Source organism: Chelonoidis abingdonii, chromosome 6, assembly GCF_003597395.2.
Source record: "Chelonoidis abingdonii isolate Lonesome George chromosome 6, CheloAbing_2.0, whole genome shotgun sequence".
Taxonomy (NCBI): domain Eukaryota; kingdom Metazoa; phylum Chordata; order Testudines; family Testudinidae; genus Chelonoidis; species Chelonoidis abingdonii.
Window position 1 is genome coordinate 97,919,281 of NC_133774.1, and position 19,535 is coordinate 97,938,815.

At 40.2% G+C, this 19,535-nt stretch overlaps 2 protein-coding genes across 3 annotated transcripts in view; one reads left to right on the forward strand and one right to left on the reverse strand.

The window, feature by feature from the left end:
- Positions 1-7,806, reverse strand: part of APBA1 (amyloid beta precursor protein binding family A member 1) — a 162,973-nt gene extending 155,167 nt beyond the window's left edge. For both annotated transcript variants that reach the window (XM_075067272.1, XM_075067271.1), the window contains exon 1: positions 7,625-7,806. The gene's annotated coding sequence lies outside the window, so the exon portion shown is untranslated. The remainder of the gene's footprint in view (positions 1-7,624) is intronic.
- ENTREP1 (endosomal transmembrane epsin interactor 1) overlaps positions 1-19,535 on the forward strand; it is a 380,498-nt gene that overhangs the window by 215,776 nt on the left and 145,187 nt on the right. The window lies entirely within an intron of this gene.

Here is a 19,535-nt window from a genome sequence, read left to right on the forward strand (position 1 = left end):
TAAAGCTTTTACTTGCTGATCCAGTTGTTCTGGAATCCATTCAGAAAAAGCAGTTCATTGGTTTGGGGTTTTCCATTCCTCCAACGAGGCTCAGAAGTTCTGTTCTGTATATTGAGTGTGTCTCTTCTATTTTCGTTAGCTTCACCTTTCTCTTCAAAGGATTTACCTAGACTATGATAAAAGGTGCATTTTAAAAATGTATTGGCACATAAGTGTTAACGATCTTGTGTAGACAGTGTGAGTTGCGTTTCCCCCTGCTAGGGCTTACCTTGACCAGATGATACATTTTAAAAAACAACTTGGCTTTCCTGCCTTAAGGTTTTAAAATGTGTTAAAAATGCAAAATGGTCCTTTTCTTCGTATCTACACAAGAACTAAGTAGTTGAGTTTGGGTATTTCATGTATTGTAGGCAGGCATCTATTGTTGTTTGAGCTCTTTTATATATTGCTGTTAATTGATTTTAAAATCCTTCTGTTATTCCAGTTAGTTGGTCTAAGGAGCACTGATTATTATTTATATAGTTGTTGCACCTCAGGTCCCATCTGAGATCAGGGCAACTTTCCATCAGGCATTATACAAACACACAATATGGAAGAGTACCTGCCCCCAACAACCTTACAACTGAAACAACAGACCTGGTTAAAAACAAAGTACATTTCATCAAAACAAACTGAAAAATACATGAAAAAAAGTTTGCTTGTTCTAAAATTTCAGTGATATTTTTCTTCCTTTTTTCTTTTTTGACTAGCTGACCTATGAGCAAACATTCCTAACAGGTAAACAAGGAACCGAGGATAACATGGAGAGGGTCAGGGACGTGACAGCCACCTACAAGTACTTGAAAGGAGGGTTGGTGTCTAGAGTTCCTGGCTACGGAGCAAATGTGATTATATTAATGTCATCACATCAGCCTGGAGCCCATGAAGAGCAGACTGCCCTAAAGCATGACACATCTACTGCAGAACCACAAGATATCCAGATGGGGCAGCCCTTCGCACTGCAGCTCTGCTTACCTTAGAGGCGGGGGTGACTCTGGCTCTGCAGATGGCAGTAGGTGCAAAGCTGATCACCATCACTAATCTTCCGGTGGCTCAGCCTTCGGGTAGTCACTGCTATTTGGGCAGTAGTGTAAGAGGAACCTCAGCTGTTGCTGCTCCTCCTTCTCTTCAAGCACTGGGGAGAGGAGGCGTGACTGCCACTGCTGCTGGTAGAGTGGCAAAGATGGGGAGAGCCCAGCTACCACTAGGGAAGCCAGACTGGAAGCGGGTCTACCATAACCTCAGAGCAGAGGGCTGCTGGGGGGATCTCAGTCACCCCATTAGAGGACTCTGATGACGTGATAGTAGCAGGATGACCCCCTACTCAGAGCCCTCAATTGGGGCATTCAGATGACCCACCATAGAGGGCCTTCTGCTTCGGTGGCAAGAGGTTGGGAGCTCTCCCACACACAGGGAGAGTCCTGTACTTGGGATGGAGGGACTCATGTCCTCCATCCCCAGGAATGGGACAGGGAGTGATAGGCAGGGAACGAGGGAGGTTCTAGTCCAGGAGCAGGCAGCCTGCGACACGCAAGCTGATTTTCAGTGGCACTCACGTTGCCTGGGTCCTGGCCGCCGGTTCTGGGGGCTCTGCATTTTAATTTAATTTTAAATGAAGCTTCTTGAACATTTTAAAAACCTAATTTACTTTATATACACAATAATAGTTTAGTTATATTATAGACTTACAGAAAGAGACCTTCTAAAAACATTAAAATGTATTACTTGCATGCAAAACCTTAAATTAGAGTGAATAAATGAAGACTCGGTACACTGCTTCTGAAAGGTTGCCAACCCCTGTTCTAGTCCGTCCAAGAAGTAGTAATGGCAAGCTGTCTGCCCCCAGCAGGTGGTTCTTGTGTAGGTGGGCCCTGTTCCCACCACTTCAAATGGAACAGGGACACAGCAGGGACAAGACAACATGGGCCTTGCAAGGGATGTGTACCTCAGACCTTGGATTGTCTTAAGGTAAGTTTCCCTGGAAAGTGTCAACTTCAAGCAGGAAGCAGAATCTTTATTGGTGATAAAAGAAGTTAAGTTAGAGTAGTAGAATGGAAGTGAAGCTAAGAGTAACGATGTGAAAGTAGGAGAAGGAGCACTTAGGAAGACAGGACTGCAAGACTAGATCTGACTTACAGTCCATCTTTTCCACTACTCGGTCTCTGACAGTGACTAGCAGCCAATGATTCAGAGGAAAGAGAAAGAAACTACATTAGGCGGATGTGGAATAATCTGCTCCTCATCTGAAAACTCTTCAAAAACCAGTCTTTAACTATTAAGGATTAAACTCTGATGCATGAGATTTAGTATCTCTATCAAAATGTATGTAACCACTCGCTCTGAATACTCGTCATCCATATTGATGTTCAATCCTCTTTTCAAATCTTTCTAAGTTTTTCGTCTCAATTACTTCCTGCAACAAGGAGTGCCACAGTCCAAACATGCATTGTGGGTAAAAGTATTTCTTTTTATCAGTTTTAAATTTACCACCTTTCTTAATCTCACTGAACGTCTCCATATGCTTTTGTTATGAGACAGGGAGAACATTCTACCATTTATTATTTTATATATTTTTATCTTATCCCTTCTGATTAGTCTCCTGTCTAAATTACGCAATCCCACAGTCTATCAAGAAAAGCTTGCTTACAGTTAGATCTCTTGGAAGTGTTGGCCATAGTCTATTAGAAGTGGGGAAAGCCCTTTGACTCAAGACATTAAAACCAGACTAGACCAAGCACTAGAAAATGTACTGTTGGGAACAATCCTGTATTGGCAGCAAGATAGACATTATAGGTCACCTAGCCTTTTTCCATCCTTCATTTCTATGACTCTATAATGATATTTGTCCTTGTTTCAACTTCAGTAAAACATAGGAAGATTGTTTTAGAATTAGGAGAAATGCAATCACCATCATGGAAGCCTCCATATTCATTACTCACGGAAAATGTAAAAGGAAAACCCTTATTTTCCATTTTAGAAGCAGCACACAAGGACACTTCCCCAAGCCCTTCCAGTAAAAATAACAAACATGCAGCCTTGTATGAGCATAAGTTCTCATAGTGAAAACAGAAAATACTATTGCACTGCTCTTAGCAGCTGGTTTATCAAATTGATCAATACTATGAAGCAAGATTAATCAATCCTTTGTTTTCAAACACTCCTAAGCCCAATACCATCTGCATCACACACAATCTATTTTATTTCACTTTGGAAGTGAATGAACAGACAGTAGCCTACAAATCTCATATTAATTAAAAGACTTGCAGCTTTTATACAATAAAATCACTACCACAAAAACATGCTCCTGTAACATTAAGAATCTAACTTAAATCCAAAGTAGCTAGGAGTCAGAGTTAAATCTCTCTTAACTAACTACCATAATACTGACCCTACATACTTCAGCACATAGGATATATATGATTATCCATTGTTTGGAAACATGTAGTAGGGCCTGGCTCCCATCTCACTTACTCTTGATTTACTCTGGGATAAGTCCATCAAATCAAAGCAGTTAGTCCACTATAAAATATGCATAAGAGAAGGAGAATCTGACCTGTGATACCAAGGCATAAAGATGCGAGCTGAAATCTTCAGCTTTCATTTTGATTTTTCTTGGTTTTGTCATTTTGAAGAGACACTGTGAACTTGAAATCTATAAACATTTTTAAAAATTCAGAATTAGTTTCAGGTTCTAAACCTGCCCTCAAACTTACATTGTACCATAGTGAACTTAGTAGGGTGCATTGCTTCCTGCTAACTTTTGTAGTTTTACAATCATATTTTCCTGAATATATCTGCCCTGTTGCTGTGTTAAAGACCCACTCAGATACAAGGGAAAACTAACAGTGAAATTGACTATACACAAAACACTGTTGAATACACAAATAAGATGAGAAATAGTTTTCTCCTCTCTTCCCTTTCAGATCTAGTACTACTAGGTGTTACTTTTAACAATAATAGGTTAAAAATTTTCAAACAGAAGTGTAATTTTTCAAGCTGATCAGAAACTTTTTGAAGTTTGTTGTGGGTTTTATGGCAAATATTATTTTATGCTACAGACGTGTATTAGAGCTGACATCAGAGAAATCAAAAGCCTATTTCTTGTCCCACTGAAGTCAAAGAGCCCTGAATTAACTAACACTACACAGAGATAAATCAAACTCTGAGTTTCTCATAGTTTTCAATCAGGTCGCCACATATTTTAGCCAAGGAGACCAAGGAATAAACATTCTCTTGCTGAGAGTTATGGAATCTTTAATATCCACATAGAGCACACAAGACTTCTATTTTTAAGATTTCATCCTAAAGATCCATTCACTGTGAAGTACATGTAATTCAATTTATGTGTCTCAGAAGAACGAAGCACTGACGTGAACATGCCAGGATTTTCACCTTTGGTTCCAGGGATTCTAGCAATTTCAAACAAAACCTGACTACATCACGCCATTGCATCCAGTGTCATTAGGGTGACCGGACGTCCCGATAAAATCGGGACTGTCCCGATATTTGGGTAGTTGTCCCTCGTTCTGACCGATCTTCAGTTGGGACCCAATTTGTCCCGATATTTCACTCCACTGGCAGCACTCGGCCAGTAGACCTCCCCCCCATGTGTCCCGATATTGTCTTCATCTCATCTGGTCACCCTAAGTGTCACAGAACATATGGCTCCTTCAGAGCTATTAATCTACAATGAAAATACATCCTGAGACAATTTTAAAAACAAATTTATTAAACAGATCTCCCCCACATCCTCCTGAAATGTGAATTACAAAACCCATTATAGCTAGATATTTGGAGGGAAGTCACTAAGTACAGAATACAGTGGAATTGGTTTTAAGTTAAGTAATTATGAAACTGAAAGAAGGAAGCCTAAAAAAGGATTTCTGCCTCTCCTCTTCTCCCCTTTCAAAACAGCTCTCCTTCCTATCTAACCAGCACCTTGCAATAAAATCCACTTCTCCTGGCATTCTTTCACTGTATAACCAAAGGGTCAATCCCACGGATATTTCTTCTTTAACGGCCTTCTAAAAGGCTGGCCTTTGCATCTGCTAGAAGATGGAATAATAGTCAGAAAGACATTACTGCTATTTTAAGTGAAGACAGCACATTATTGAAAAACAAATGTATTGCTGCAAGCTACAATAAAAAAAAAAAAAAAAGGTACAATAACTCAGTCCAGTGAATTACAGGATTCATAACATACCACTAGCTTTGCCTACCCTTTACTTACCAAATCAATTGAGACTCACAGCTTCATTACTTCATGCTTTTTTTTTCCAGTAAACACAATGCTGCTCTTCTTTCTTTCAACCAAGCTCTCAATATACTTTATACTTGCTCATTATAAATTAATTTTAAAAACTCAAAATGGATGAAAAATGCTTTATTTATTGCATTTGTACAATTTCCCATATTCCTTCATTTCAGTTTACTAGAAATGTAACTTCTCAGCATACATATACATACACACACACACACAAGTTGGTTAGTAACAATGCTTTTTGAAAAAAATAATAGCTTGCTCTTAAGTGGCCAAGAAGAGCTTCAGAAAGGGGAAAAATAATGATTATTTTTTAGATTATAGTTTTACACAATAGTTCCACAGAACTAACATAAGAACAAAGACCCAACATTTAAAAGATTGCATCTATATAAAATGTATCCCTAAATCTTTGATAATTACATACACTGACATTTCAAACAAATTCCAAATCAGAATGAAAGAAATTCAGAAAAGGAAAAATAAAAGCTGTGCTATGGATTGACTGGGCAGAGAAAGCCTCATCTGAAGCACTGGAAATTAATGAAATACGAAACAATAATAAGCAGATTTCTGACACCCAGAGTTTCTAAACTGACTTACAGATTTAAGTGAAAGGTACAAATGATCCTCACTTTTGTTATCTATAAAAAGATTTACCCTTTATTTCTCAAACACTGATGATGACAAGATGTTGTGTATTTGTTTCTGGAGGAATGACAGCCACAGGCTGCAAAGATAGGGGCACACAGTTCAGATTTTGACAGCAATGCAGTAGAATTTAAAGTATTGTGACTGGAATATTTTCCAAAGCATTTTAATTGAGACCCTATGAAACATGTTAACAAAGAGGTATTAAAATACTTATGGTAGTATGTGTTCTAACCACCTGGTATAAAGTAATGTGCAATGAGGGTAGAATTTAATGACACATGCCTTGTTTGTCCCACACCCCCTTGTTAGCTCATCCTTAATATATACAGAGCCAGGCAAACATCAATGCCTTCTAGTCCATTTTCTATCCCATTGCTTTAGTTCATAGGCCGTTATGACAATGTTAAAGATCTGTAGTGCACAATTATAGTACGCTGAAAGCCCCCATTCTAATAAAACCACAAGAAGCAGAAAGGCAGGTCATTTTTCTGAAAGCTCAGGCCTAAGCCCCAGTATCCTCCCTAAATGCAGATTTCCACATGACGACAGGAAAACAAGCCTCAGTGAATTGCTACTGGCAAAACCAAGCTTCCGAGAAAGAAGATGAAATATACATATCTGCGATGACCGAGAGTGTGATTTAACCAAGCCACAGCTCAATTGCACCAGGATCTATGAAGATGGTGCTTAGAACAAGAACAGATCAAGAGGGCTCTGCTCCCTAAAAGTGGTATATGACAATACCAGCTTGTCATCCCCATAGCAATTCAGACACAGAGCTAGTGAGGCAAGTGTCAGACCCTGGGATGCACCAGGGATGGGTTCAATCTCCTATTCCTGGAACTTCCTTGCAAAGCAAGAGCTGTCAGGAGACCAGCAGCATCTTCTGCAGGAGATGTCATCTTCACCCCCTGTTCTGCCAGGACCATGTGCTGCCCGTTCAGTTGCTACAGTCTCCTCCCTCCACTCCCTTCCCCAGCATCTGTTCCCACACTGTCAATCAAAGGAAAGTAATCTATTAGCTCCAGTAACAACACACATCAACATAAAAGGGTTCATAGAGTAATACATTCCCCTCACACACAGTTACTACTGTTACTGACATTGTTTGCAGCAATACCTGGCCCCTGGGGCATTAATGTATCTGTGTATCTTTCATTCCAGCTTAGGGAGACATGCAAATCTCGTGTTCTCTCTCTCTCTCTCTCTCTCTCACACACACACACACACTCCTAAAATCTGCTGTCTCCCATCCCCCTGGTGCATGCTCCACACACCAAGTGCCTGCCACAACACTGTGCACTTCTGATGTTGGCGGCTGCCACCACCTCATTTTTTCAGTCGCAGCATCCTCAGCTGCCAGCAGATCCTGGGGGGAGGGGAAGAATCATGCCATATCCCCCTGTCTATCTCAGCCAGGTTAGCTCCCATCCCCTGCTCCACACACACACACACCGAGTCCTGTGCGGCCAGCCAGGCCCTCCTGCAGCCAGGCTTCTAAGCGAGCCCCCATCCGCAGGCGGGCTCAGCACCTGCCCTCAGCACCACATGCAAATTCATTTGGGGCCAGCCGGATTTCCTCCCCTTCCTTTATTTCCCCTCACTTCAGCCCAGCCCCAGCATCCCCCTCCCACAGCTGGCTGGGGAGCTGACAGGGAGAAGCCTCTTTACCTCGGCCGGAGTCTGCGCAGGCCCCTTCAGCAGGCAGCGCGGTGCAGCTGAGCCCGGGGAGCAGGGCAGCCAGCCGGGGAACGAGCCTTCACTTCAGCGGCTCCTACCTCCAGCTCCACCATCTTCCTCCTCCTCGCTCCTCCTGCCGCTGCTCCCTCCAGCTCCGCAGCCACCGGCACGCAGCGCCGGGGCCAGCCCCCGCCTGCTGCTCCGCCCCTGCCCCGCCTGATGACTGCCCCGGGGACAGACGGAGGCTCTGGCTCGCCCAGCCAGACAGGGAGCGGGAGGAAAGCGGGCTGAGCGACTCCTTAGCCTGGGGTGCAAGCGGCTACTCCTCCGTAAGCAGCAGATGCACCTCATGCACGCTGCAGTTCCTCCTGCATCAGCGGCAGGGGCGGGTATCAAGAGCAGATGCATCCATGATGCAACCGGGCCCCTCTCTCATCCACAAGAGCAGCAGCTGGAGATAGGAGTAAGATAGGCAGCTAGCCACGCTCATATCAACAGCAACCCCTTACACCAAATTTCCACTTCTTCCCCACCAAAACCCTCACCACAATAACCCGAGTTGCGTTACAGACTAATGCCAATTAAATGGGGGAAATTGACAAGTATGGGGCGGATTTGTTTCAAAATACGTGTGCCAAAACTCCATAAACAATCAGGCAACTGGATTTGAGTCTACGCTTGCCTGAGTTGTGCACAAATCAAGTAAATTACTTGTAAGAAGCGCCACTAGACATTTGCTTTCGCATGTACCGATTTACATGTATGCTCATATTAATTGTGTTAATAAATGTGGCAGGTGACGGGAAGGGGAGTATGTGCACATTCATTTTTTCATGCCCAGGTAGGTCTCTGAGACTTTCCATTTTCTAAAGGGGGGAGATTTTTAAAGATGCTTGAAACTTAGTGCAAAATGATAATAATAATTAATAATTCCCCATCTGCCACATAAGCTATGATAATTAAGTCATGTTTGTAAAGTGCTTTGAGATATTTGGAAGAAAAGTAAAATAACTACTCAATACCTATCTAGGAATGTAATAGTTGTTACTGTGCTAATGTTAATTCAGAATTTAATCATCAGCAGAAATATAATTTAATTTATCCTGTTCTAAAGCACCTACTGTTAATGGAGATTCTCTATTAATTGGTAGTAGTGCAGTGCCTATGACACACAGTTGAGCCATTCTGATTCCATCTAGTAAATCACAATTATACCTGTACACCCTAGTCAGTTCACTACAGTATCCTACAAATGCAAAGTGATCGTAAAATATGTCCATAGTGCAAAAGTGTATGTTGTACAATATGGCAAAAGTCCATTTTTGCCGAGAACACTTATAAAACCTCCCGAATACAGTGCTGTGGTGCTTTCTGCTTAGACTATAGCTATCACAGCTTTCCCCCGCTCCCCTGCTATGGAGGGCCCTTTTTCTTCCATTTCATTTTTCACTCTTGCTTGCTGTCTTTACTCATTGACTTAATGTGCCTGTTCATTCTTTTTCTTCCTCCCTCCTGGAGATGTCTCCCAGCTTTATGTACTAATAGAGAGAGAAAGACTAACTCCTTATGGCACTGGGGCACAGGTTGGAGCAGAAGAAAGATTCGCCATTTTGTGGTATGCTCCATCTTCTGCTCTTACAACCTAATACTATTCAGCAGTGGCAGGGTGTCCATGTAAGACCCTGAGGCTTAAACCATTATATCAAATAAAACAGTTCAATTCTCACAAAAAATAAACAAACAACATGTTTTCTTAGATCCCAGCATGAAAAGCAGCGTTTCAGTATTGACTGAATAGCACAAAAAACAAACAAACAAACAAAAAAAAACTCCATATTCTAAATGACTCCCTCTCTTCTCATAATTAGGACACAAATGGGCTTGTAGGGCTCAGGAGTGTACCAGCATCTGAGGAGATGCTGGTACACTCACTTGACAGTACTAGCACTGCAGTAAAATGCACTGGCATTGTCCTGTAGGCCCCTGGGTATCATCAAGGCAATGAGAAAGTAATCGTAGTGGCAACCAAGTGACTACTTTACCTACCCAGTTCAAGCCATGCAGCTGTACGGCAGAACCTGAGACAGCACTGCAGATTTACTTGTGTAGCCAGAATGCCACTGCTGCTATTATTCCTCCACCTCTTGCCCTTGTTTGGTGCACAGAAGAGAAATGGAGTGTCAAATAGTACTTCCCATTCTACTGCATGAGATTAAATTAAGGGCTTGGCTACACTGGAGAGTTGCATCGCTGGAGGGTGGGTTTACAGCGCTGCAACTTACCGTCCATACTTCCAAGGCACATACAGTGCTGCATCTCCCTAGCTGCAGCACTGGCTGTACTCCTGCTCTGCCTGGGGTATAACAATTGTAGCGCTGGTGATGCAGCTCTGTTCCGCCAATGTGGCCACCAAAAGTGCTGTAACTGGCCTCCAGAGGTATTCGGAGGTATCCCAGAATGCCTGTTCAGGCACTCCCAACAGTGCTGCAAATGCTGCAAATGTGGCCACACTGCAGCGCTGGTAGCTGTCAGTGTGGCCACACTCCAGCACTTTCCCTACACAGCTGTACAAAGACAGCTGTAACTCCCAGCGCTGTACAGCTGCCAAGTGTAGCCATACCCTAAGTATTTGACTTTCAACTATCATGATGAATAGTAACAACAGAAATCTGCTGTGGATTCTCATCCCAAATCAGTAGTGTTGCGGTTAGGGGTGGTATTAATTGTTAGATCCATAACAATTGTACGTAGAGAATCAGAAGTATGGGGCCCATTGTGCTAGGTGTTGTACACTCATAATAAAAAGACAGTTCACACTCCAAAGAGTTTATTAGCTATGCAAGAGACTGAGTCTATACAAAATCTATCTATATCCCTCAGAATTATGTTCGTTTTCTATTCTAGTTGGCCCTATTCTTAAATTTAAATACCAGCTATCACTGGCAAACATATGGAGAAAAAATTAATATTTTCAACTGAGAAATAATATGTTTTAAATAAGCAGAGTTTTTTTCCTGCATTACTAATATCAACTTAGATTATTAAATGTGAAATAATTTTATATCTCCAATTTGATTGTCACTATCTATGCCCTTTACTTACAGTTTTGTTTAGTTTAAGGTTCTTCATGCAGCAATGTTTGGGTTTTGTTTACTTATGTAAAAATATTTTCACTAATTTATTTTTTAAACGTGAAAGCATTTTTTAAGTTTTATAGAGCCTTGCTTCTACAAAATTTAATTTTCTGGACAAATGTAAGTTGATATTCTCCCTTTAAACTGAACAGAATGGTATGTAAAGATTGTAAATATAACCAAAGCCAATAGAAATCTGCAGACTCTGCAGAACATTACATTAACACCTTTGAACACTCCCACTTCCTAATTTGTTTTACAGGGAAATTGGTGGGAAATGCAAATAAAGACACTTGACAAATCTGAAATATTCAAACACTCCTGATCTATAAATAATGCTAAGTTTTTTTAGGTGACAAATCTGAGGAAATGTCACAGATTGAAGCGTCACTAGAGGAGGTTTTGGAATTAATTGATAAACTTAACATTAACAAGTCACCGGGACCAGATGGCATTCACCCAAGAGTTCTGAAAGAACTCAAATGTGAAATTGCGGAACTATTAACTAGGTTTGGGTACCTGTCTTTAAATCCGCTTTGTACCCAAGATGAAGATAGCTAATGTAACGCCAATACCACTGGTCTACAGTTTTTGAGAAGTCGTCTGCTTCAGAGATAATGTGGTATTTATTATGTATTTTGATGTGCTGAATTCAAATATAACAATTAAAACAACTGATGGCTACCGTTTCTAAGATATTTAAGTTTTTTACATTTATGCCTATGTATATTATGTGTAGATAGTTGAGTTTTTAATCTAAATTGTAACCTAGGTTTTCTTATGTGTTTGTGGTTGCTTACATGATAATATTCACCTGTCTGTTATGTAACACTTTAAAGAATGCAAAAGGGTTATTATAATAAAATTTTTATGAACAAAAGGCAAAACTTTATGTACATAGTTTAGTCCTATTCAGTATCTTACTCGGCACTCTCTTGGCTTGTCTCTTGTATTCATTAATTGGAGCTCTCTTGTCACTGTCCAGCAATAGTCTCCAAGCATTTCTCCATTGTTGCAATGTCCTGGTAATCACTCACCGTGCTCGTCCTCACTGCTCCGCAGTTCGGTTGGAAAAACTTAGGATGAGAGTGCAAAAAATGTATCTTTAGTGACATGTTGCAGCCAAGGCTTTGTATGCCTTGAGGAAGGTTTTTCCACCAACAACTGTAGTTGTCTGCCTTGTTCCGAGAAAATTTATTGCCATTAACTAGAAGGCTTTCCATGCCGTCTTTCTTGCCACGCAGTGCATGGTCTCAATGCATCATCTCGAAGAGTTCACGATCTGAGGACCAACGAAGACACCTACCTTTTGTAGCTTCACTTTACTTGGAAATTTTCCATGGAGGTACTTGAAAGCTGCTTGTGTTTTGTCAATGGCCTTGACAAAGTTCTTCATCGACCCAGTTTGTATGTAAGAGTGGTAAAAATTTCTTTATTCAACAAGTGGTGGAATCTGAACACTTTTCCTCCCATGGTCCAATGACTGTCGAATGGCCAATCTTTCTGATGTAGTGGGATCTCTTGCATGACATCCCATTTGCAGAGAAACGGAGTACTTTGTGTATCCAGTCTGCAGACCAAGCAAGAAAGCAAAACCTTCAAATCGCCACAAAGCTGCCACTGTGTTGGTCATCAGTTTGCACTCAAAAGTTGTTTCATGTTATCATAGGTTCCTTCATATGGACTGCATGACCAACTGGTAATTGATGTTCAAAACATTGCCTTATGCGACAAACAGCTTTAGACTGTCTTCGATGAATCAATGAACAGTCTCCACTCATCTGGATCTGTGACGATGTTGAGGGCTCTCCATCACACTATCGATGTTGTTGCAGGCTACAAGATCACCTTCCCATGAAGAAGAATGGACAAGATCCTTTTGTGGTACAGAACATGGAAACCCTAACATCACCTGCCCGGAGATTCCATGCTGTAGTCTGGAGCCCAATAGCTAGATAGCCATCAACATTTTAAGCATCATTTTCGTCCATGACCAGAATTAGTAATGTTTGACTACATTTATTTCAGAAGCATTTGGCTGTAGAGCAGTGTATTTAAAAAGGCTCTAGGGTCCCGGCATTACAGATTGGTAAGTCTAACGTCAGTACCGGCAAATTAGTCGAAACAATAGTAAGGAATAATTATTCAGACGCATAGAGACTAAATTGTGGTGCAAAATAACTGGTTTCTCTACAGGGAAATTGTGTCTTACAATCTATTAGAGTTCTTTGAAGGGTCAACAAACATGTGGACAAGGGGATCCAGTGGACTAGTGTACTTAGATTTCCAGAAAGCCTTTGACAAGTCCTTCACAAAGGCTTTTACATAATTAAGTTGTCAAGGGATAAAGGGAGTTCTTTCATGGACTGAGACTGTTCAAAGACAGGGAACAAAGGGTAGGAATTAATGGTAAATTCTTCAGAATGGAGAGGGGTAACTAGTGGTGTTCTCAGGGTCAGTCCTAGGACCAATCCATTCAATTATTCATAAATGATCTGGAGAAAGGGGTTAAAACAGTGAGGTGGCCAAAGTTTGCAGATGATACTAAACTGCTCAGATAGTTCAGACCAAAGCAGATTGTGGAGAATTTAAAAAAAGATCTCACAAAACTAGTGATTGGGCAACAAATGACAATGAAATATTAATGTGGATAAATGTAAGTAATGCACATTGGAAAATAACCCACTATACATACATATTATGGGGGCTATTTAGCTACAACAATCAGGAAAAAGATCTTGAAGTTATTGTGGTAGTTCTCTGAAGATGCACGCAGTGTGCAGAGGCGGTCAAAAAGCAAACAGGATGTTAGGAATCTTAAAGGGGATAGAGATAAGACAGAGATATATTTATTGCCCTCTATTAAATCGTGTACGCCCCACATCTTGAATACTGCGTACAGATGTGGTTGCCTCATTCTCAAAAAGATATATGGCATAGGAAAGGTTCAGACAAGGCAACTAAAATGATTGGGGTTGGAGAGGGTCCCATATGAGGAGAAATTAAAGAGGCTAGGACTTTAAGCTTTGAAAAGAGGAACTAGGGGGATATGATAGAGGTATATAAATTATAAGTGATGTGGAGAAAGTAGATAAGGAAAAGTTATTTACTTATTCCATATACAAGAAATAGGGTCACCAATGAAATTATAGGGAGCAGGTTTAAAACAATAAAAGGACTTCTTCTTCACACAGCGCACAGTCATTGTGAACTCCTTACCTGAGGAGGTTGTGAGCTAGGACTATAACAGCATTAAAAGAGACTGATAAATTCATGGAGATTAAGTCCATTATGGCTATTAGCCACGATGGGTAGGAATGTGTCACTGACTCTGTTTGTCAGAGTAGGGAGATGAATGGCAGAGAGAGATCCTTGATCATTACCTGTTAGATTCACTCCCTCTGGGGCACCTGGCATTGGCCGCTGTCGGTAGACAGGATACTTGGCTAGATCGACCTTTGGTCTGATCCAGTACGGCCATTCTTATGTTCTTATGTTTATGTTCTAAGCTACTGTGTCTTTCATTTAAACACGTATATGTTATTTTACTGGTTAAAGATGCAGCCCTATGCACTTCAATTTAAGAACTGTGTGTACATTGTACTGTCAGTTAACAATGTTAGGACTTGGATCCCCAGCTGTGGCCTAGGTATCACTGGTCAGCATAGGCAAAGGAGCCTTTGCATTCCACAAATTCTAGGCCAGCTGTGTACCAAACTGGTCATTTGATGTCACTATCAGCAGCCTGAAGACTATTGTATATTATGCTGGCTGCTAGTGGCCCCAAGAAACCAATATGTCAGTTGGGAATTGTCAGGATATAAGGAAGCCTGGCCACATCTCGTTTCCCCAGCCATGCCTAATACTAATCCTCTGGTGGCACAGAGAAAACATAGCAGCTTGTATAGCACCCCATGCCACCCACAGGGAAGGAGTGCTGTAGAAAAGCTGCTACTGCTGCCCTACAATGCTAGAGGATCCCTTTACATTGTGGTGATCCTTTAGGAGCCTGTTATGCCAGCTTTAGGGCCATTTTGTACGAGCAGTATACCAGCAAAGTGGCCTCACTACTGGGGAGAATCTAGCCCATGTTGCATAATTACATTGCAATGACTAGGAGTAAGGAAAAAAGTAAATTGAAAGTGTTACTTTTTTCTTTGCAGGAAAATTTATACCCTGTAAGATGTGTTAATTGGATTCAGGCTGGCTGTGTTCCACATCTGCTAATACACCCGTTAATCTAGATAAAACCTTAGAAATGGCAGTTCAGACATTTTTTGCTGCTTAAGTCCACTGAGCTGGCAAATAGGCAACCTGTAGGTAGTTTGGGGATTGAAAGTTACACTGCTATTTTGGGGCTTGGACCAATGCAATAAATAGACAAACAAACAAAGAATGGTAAGCCCCAATAGACTGAAGGGACCAATGTAGGCCAGACACAGTTTTAAGGTCAGATAAGCTCAAAGGACAGAAATGAATGCTTTATGCAATCTGAATGATATGGAATTCCAGCTTTCAAATGTCATAAAGCATTAATCTCCAACTCAAGTGATCTGTGAAATGTCTGCTGCTAGAATTGTGTAGGAAAGACTGTTGCAAAAGTGCTTAGTGGTGTACTAGTAAAAATGCTCTCGGAATTGGAAACATTTTCCAAGCTCTGCTATTGGACCAGTTAGCTGAGAGCAGTTTTATTAATGAGTCCTCCAGGCCTCAAACCAAAACTACATCTAACTGTCTTAGCCTTGTGTTTCAGCCTTTGGCTGCTGTCCAGAAGTAGGGCTGTCAATTAATCTCAGTTGACTCATGCAATTAACTCAAAAAAATTAATCATGATTAAAAAAAATCAATTAATTGCACTGTTAAACAATAGAATACCAATTGAAATTTATTAAATATTTTAGATGTTTTTCTACATTTTCAAATATATTTCAATTACAACACAGAATACAAAGTGTACAGTGCTCACTTTATATTATTTTTATTACAAATATTTGCACTGTAAAAATGATAAATGAAATAGTATTTTCCAATTCACCTCATAAAAGTACTGTAGCGTAATCTCTTTGTCCTGAAAGTGTAATTTACAAATGTAGATTTTTTTTGTTACATAACTGCACTCAAAAAAAAACACAATGTAAAACTTTAGAGCCTACAAGTCCACTCAGTCCTACTTCTTGTTCAGGCAATCACTAAGAGAAACAAGTTTGTTTACATTTACGGGAGATAATGATGTCCACTTCTTAATTACAATGTCACCTGAAAATGAGAACAGGCGTTTGCAAGGCAGTGTTGTACGTTTAGACTTGCTAAAGATTATATGCGTTTGCATGGCAGTGTTTACATGTCAGACTTGCTAAAGATTATATGCGTCTTCGTGCTTTAGGCATTGTTCCAGAGGACATGCTTCCATGCTGATGATGCTCATTAAAAAAAATAATGCATTAATTAAATTTGTGACTGAACTCCTTGGGGGAGAACTGTATGTCTCCTGCTCTGTTTTACCTGCAATCTGCCATATGTTTCATGTTTTAGGAGTCTCGGATGATGACCCAGCACATGTTGTTCGTTTTAAGAACACTTTCACTGTAATTTTGACAAAATGCAAAGAAGATACCAATGTGGAATTTCTAAAAATAGCTACAACACTTGACTCAAGATTTAAGAAGCTGAAGTGCCTTCCAAAATCTGAGAGGGACAAGGTGTGGAGCATGCTTTCAGAATTCTTAAAAGAGAAACACTGATGTGGAAACTACAGAACCCAAATCACCATAAAAGAAAATCAATCTTTTGCTGGTGGCATCTGACTCAGATGATGAAATTGAACATGCGTCAATCCGCATTGTTTTGGAATGTTATCAAGCAGACCCATCATCAGCATGGACATGTCCTCTGGAATGGTGGTTGAAGCATGAAGGGACATATGAATCTTTAGCGCATCTAGCATGTAAATATCTTGTGATACTGGCTACAACAGTGCCATGTGAACATCTGTTCTCACTTTCAGGTGACATTGTAAACAAGAACCAGGCATTATCTTTTGCAAATGTAAACAAACTTGTTTGTCTGAGAGATTGGCTGAACAAGAAGTAGGACTACTTGGACTTGTAGGCTCTAAAGTTTTACATTGTTTTATTTTTGAAAGCAGGTTTTTTTGTACATAATTCTACATTTGTAAGTTCAACTTTCACAATAAAGAGATTGCACTACAGTACTTGTATTAGATGAATTGAAAAATATTATCTTTTGTTTTTTACAGTACAAATATGTGTAACAAAAATAAATATAAACTGAGCACTGTACACTTTGTATTCTGTGTTGTAACTGAAATAATTATATTTGAAAAATGTAGAAAATATCCAAAAATATTTAAATAAATATTATTCTATTGTTGTTTAACAGCATGATTAATCGTGCGATTAATGTTTTTAATTGCTTGACAGCCCTAATCAGAAGGTCCTTGAGTTGCGACAGAATTGTGCTCAGTAACGTGATTTCCAGTGATAGGGATGTGTTAGGACATCATGCCAGATGTATCCAGACATGCTGGAGAAGCATAGAAGATGGATGTATCTGGGATGGTATTTAGCACTGGATTGGTGGTTGTCAGTTAAGATGCCATTAGAAGACCACAAAAGGTTTGATTTTGTTTTTTCTTTTTGACAGACTTCTTCCCTGTCCCTCTTCTTGACCTCTCCTGCCATCACCCTTAGAAGGCCCCATGTTAGGATGACCCTTGCCTCACCCAAGCAGCGTGAACCCAAATCCATTTCAACCCTGGCAGTGTTGCTTCATGCAACACAAAATGCTCTTTTTCCCCAAGTAGTTGAATATGCTGCCCTTGCAGGACTGCCACAAAACCTCAATTCTGATCTCAAGTCACTAAGCAGATCCCCAGATCTTGGCTTTCCACCAGGCAGGATTCAATTAAAAAGAATGGAAAAGCTCACATCTCTCTTGTTGCTGTTTTTGCAGTCTGTCTCCCGAAAGCCTGAAGAAGCCAGCATGTCCATTTACAGTGTTAGTAACTTGAAGGGGTAGAACTTTCCTAATTTTCCTTTGAAGCATTCATGGTGCCTGGAGGGCTAGAAATATTTTATTTTAAATAAGTTTTTATTTTTGAAGAATTTTAGCATAACCATAGCAATATTGACATTTTGTGGCAATGAAGAAGCACTCTGGGGTGTATTAAATGAAAATTGCAGCATAATATAACATACAATACATCCTAATCACTACATCTAATTACAAAGAAGAGTAAATCACTAAAAACATTAAATGTCTTAAGTATAATAAAAGAATAAATAATCAGATAAGAATCTGCCATCTTGCAGTTTCATGACGCTTTTTTAGGACTCAGGAAATTCAGCTTTGAATTTCAGTGCATGCCAAAGAAGGCAGCTTTCAAAGTTGTAGTAAGGTATATTAAAGGGACACAGCCATCTTAAAATTCACACCTAATCTAGTGTGCATTTGGGAGCCCTTTGTGTATGTATGGGTTCATTTTTTTTCTTTAATAGTGAATTAGTCACTTTCCCCAGTTGTTTGGGTCTTTCACCCAGCAACAGGGGGAAGAAAACCATCTGTAAAAAATAAAATTTAATTGTAAAACTATAAAAATTGGGAGAGGGGAATCCAGGACAGGAGCAGTAATTTTAAATTATTTTTTACTTTTTTTCCTGTTACTTGATTATATTTCAAGTTGTACGTGTTCCTTTAAATGGAATTGCTAAACTAATCAAAGTATTGTCTATGTTTGTTTCTTTAAAAAAAACCAAAATATAATAGAGCTTACCTTACATAAGCATCCCTTGTATCATGCATTCAAATCCTCTCCTGACTTCCCTATGACCTCATCTGCAGCTGTGGTAGAGGCAACAGGAGTTATTTCTCCTCAGTGATAACATCCAGAAGGACTGTTCTGGTCTTCTGAACAAAGCAGTGAGCCCAAATTATCTCCTTTCAGGATCACATTCAAGTACTTATCCCTTTGTTAAATGTACCACTTACACTATTTTGTATATAACATTAACTAGATACAGATCATTTTGGCGGCTTTTATTGGGAGCAGTGTCCGAACAGGAGAGCAAACTTGCTGGGCTAAATTAATTCAGCGATGGTTCCTAAGATGAGAACATCCTCTTATGCTTACTATATCCTGCTTATACTTATTGACACCTGCTCTAGGACCACATACAGTTGTATAAGTTAGTGTAACTTACACACCAAGGAGCTAGGAGGAAAGATAAAATGGAGTAAGTTAAAGTGTGGGGGGGGGGTGATACTTTAACTTACCTTTGCTTCTAACTCCTCAATGTGTAAGTTACACTGGCAAATTCCCTTACACGTGGAAAGAGTGATTGTAAGTAGATCTAACCAATCTTCCCTGGAGGAAAATTCCTTCCTGACCCCAAATATGGTGATCAGTTAAATCCTGAGCATGTGGGCAAGACTCACCAGCCGGCACCCAGGAAAGAATTCTCTGTAGTAACTCAGATCCCAACCCATCTAACATCCCATCACAGACCACTGGGCATATTTACGTGCTAATAATCAAAGATCAATTAATTGCCAGAATTAGGCTATCCCATCATATCATCCCCTCCATAAACTTATTGGAGCTTGCTCTTGAAACCAGATATGTCTTTTGTCCCCACTACTCCCCTTGGAAGGCTGTTCCAGAACTTCACTCCTCTAATGGTTAGAAACCTTCGTCTAATTTCAAATCTAAACTTCCTAGTGTCCAGTTTATATCCATTTGTTCTTGTGTC